This window comes from Euprymna scolopes, chromosome 27 (assembly GCF_053919585.1).
Source record: "Euprymna scolopes isolate OS-2025 chromosome 27, ASM5391958v1, whole genome shotgun sequence".
Classification (NCBI taxonomy): Eukaryota; Metazoa; Mollusca; class Cephalopoda; order Sepiida; family Sepiolidae; genus Euprymna; species Euprymna scolopes.
Genome location: NC_136508.1, coordinates 112,697,747 through 112,700,763, shown reverse-complemented (window position 1 = coordinate 112,700,763; position 3,017 = coordinate 112,697,747). Strand labels below are relative to the sequence as shown.

The window sequence follows — 3,017 nt, the reverse complement described above, 5'->3', positions numbered from 1 at the left end:
ACAATTTTGGTAACCAAAATTACCAGTGCACATCATTCAACTTTGTTTGGATGCCCAATTTTCGAGGTGATGAGTGGGGTTCAACCAATAGACACACTAATTCTGCGGTAGTTTGTCAAAGGCTTTCATTCATCAATCTATATCGAAAGAAGACACTTTCAGTTGTTGAAGGCGACAGGAAGGCGGATTTCTTACGCTTACGAGATTGATATGTTCAGAGCAAACGTTGACATGCAGATTAGATTATATCAGAACGTTGCAATTGGAGTGGATAAGAAACTGGCCGAGAGAATTGGCCTTTTTGTGGCGTGTATAGAGACAGGCGATTGGGAAAACAGAAAGAAACAAGGACGTCATTACACACGTGATATACGGACAGGGAGTAGCTGGGAATTAAAGTAGTCTTCTGGTCAGAAGGAGAAGCAGGGTGGAATTTCTGATTTTGATTACATTATTGGGATGAGCGCGTACGCAGACCCCACACTTAGAAATAACGCGTCCGAGTCGTCAACATTTGAGACGATCGCAAAGGTCAACCCAACCGCAGTGCAATGAAAGGGTCTCACTCTGGGGGAACGACTTTAATGATCATCGTTACCTCTACGCAAGGTAAGTTTATTTAGTGCTTGGCCCCAGGCCTGGCATTATCTACTGCCAGACCCTTATTTGGGGTCCAGGACACTTAGGCATGAAGCCAGTAGGGGGAGGTGGGGGTCGAGGGTCATTCTACACTACTTAACTAGGTCTTTGAGAAAACTTTATTTAATTTCCCTACATTAAGACACTATCACCACAATACCTCATTCTTACCATGGGATTTATCTACTTAAAATCTCCCCAGCGTATGTGTCGGCTTTATATGCAAACTGAAACAATGAATGTTTACTTGATTTTAAACAAAAAAAAATTATATATACAAAAGGATTTTTTGGCTTTTATTATTAATTTAAATGAGGGATTAAATGATGGGGAGGGGGCAAGCTAAGATACACCCAAAAAGAAAGAAAGAGAAAACAACTAAACAAAATGCCTATGGGGGCGGGTTAGTAAGGGATCCCCCCAACCTACTTCTAAATGTGGAGCGCCCACTGTCTTCCGGTCCCAGAGGTCAGAAGCAAGCGGGTCGTTCCCTAGTGGGGAGTGGGGGACCTAGGGACGATATTTTGAAAACAAATTAGATAGGGATGGGTAACATAAGGAATGGACGGCGTCTTCCAAGATAAATGTACGTATAGGGGCAACAGACCGGGGACAAAAAAGAGTGAACTGGGCATATTTGGAAGCTCTCCTAGTGCCGATGAAAAAGAAAATCAGGGATGGGACCCACTTTCATACTTGTTCTAGTCTAGCACTAAACAAAGAATTTTCCACTCGTAGTGGTTAAGACCTAACTAACCTTATGCTATAAAATAACTTTGTTTGGGGCTGGGTTCTGTAGAACCTTAGCACCGCCAGACCAATACAACTAGGGTGGGAAAACAAACTTTAACCTAGCGTCTCGTCGGATGCACAAACTATCGTTGTTCACCCATCTCCTATCAAAATCTATGCGATGTAATCTTTTCCAATCGCATCTGATCTTCACTTCAGTTGATGTTTAAAGTAAACAACCAGATCCCGATCGGAAACAGATTCAACCCCATAGACAATTTTTAGACATGAAACCCATGTCACTAACCTGGCTACGGCTAGCATCGCGAGAAACACCAACCGATTCTCCCCAGTGAACGGCGGATCCATGTTATCAACGACGTACGCCAAATCAAGCGGCACCAACGTCTCGGGGTCAATGCGAGCCGTTACCTCTCCGACGTACTCCCAGAGCCTCCGAACTCCGCTGCAAAAAAGAAAAAGCGTGATCTCTTGTTTCATCCTCGTCACCCTCGCAGCGGGGGCAAAAGGGAGCGAATTCATCCCTCTTGCAGTCTCTGGCAAGCACGCCAAAAAGTGGCCGCGCATTCCGGACAAGCCTCCATGTAATAGAAAACTCTGAATTGTTTAAAAAGCTTCTGGCTGGTGCCCAATTCCACTTAGAGAGGACCTCCTCCCTCGACATCTGCAGCCGCTCAACCAGCGGATATTTTGTGGTCCTCCCCACTAAATCTTGATATAGCCTCCTCCTAGGCCGTGCAAGGTCACTGGACCTCGGCAATGCCCTAAGGGCGGCTCGGCATTTGTAGAGGAATTGCCGTTCCCCCACCGGTTTTCTGTGACCTTCAGCGGCAAGGGAGGATATGAGCTGTAGAAAAGCTTGCTCCACAACTGGTACCCAGTGCAATTCCCCAAGCAGTGTCCGACTCAGGAACACCAATCTTTCGGCGTACTTATGAATTAACAAGTAAGCCTCCCTCGCTGAATTTCTGTGTACAGACCTGTCTACGGCCATATGGCTTTCCCCCTTTCCAAAGTATTTGAAAAGGAGTTGCTCCAAAGCCTTACAGCAGTCCGCAGGCAGAGGAAGTACTAACAAGTGGTAAAGGATCAACGGAAAGACGTAAGTTTGACACGCCTCCGCACGACCCTTCAGGGATAAGCCACTGCGAATCCAAGTCCTTACTGACGATTCGACCTTCGTCTGTAATTCCGACCAATTTTCGTCCAGCTGGAGTCCAGGCCCGAACCACACTTCGAGAATCTTTACTGGACAATCCGTCCAGCCGAACCCACCTGGAAGCGAGTTTACCCCAGTCCAGGTGCTCAACCGCAGGCCAACGGACTTGCTGGGATAGACTGCGGCCCTTGTGACACTTTCATACTCAGTGACCGCCTCACTCACCGCTTTGATACTTTCTTTCGCCCTACGCAAACGGTGACATCATCAGCGTACGTGGACACCCTGGCGACTTTGCCACTAGGTAGAGCTATGCCGCGCAGGACTGGTCTAGTCGTCTCGTCCCTTAATTTGCAAAGGAAGGGCTCCAATGCCAGGACATACGACAGAGGCGACAGCGGACAACCCTGGCGCACCGACCGAGATACCCCAAAGAGCTCCGACAACTTACCATTTACTTGTACTG

At 47.2% G+C, this 3,017-nt stretch overlaps 1 non-coding gene across 1 annotated transcript; it reads right to left on the bottom strand.

Moving 5' to 3' along the window:
• Window positions 1-454: 454 nt before the first annotated feature.
• LOC145249104 (U1 spliceosomal RNA) lies at window positions 455-617 on the bottom strand. The gene has a single exon (XR_013863483.1). It is a non-coding gene; the product is annotated as a U1 spliceosomal RNA (small nuclear RNA).
• Between the last annotated feature and the right edge of the window lie 2,400 nt (window positions 618-3,017).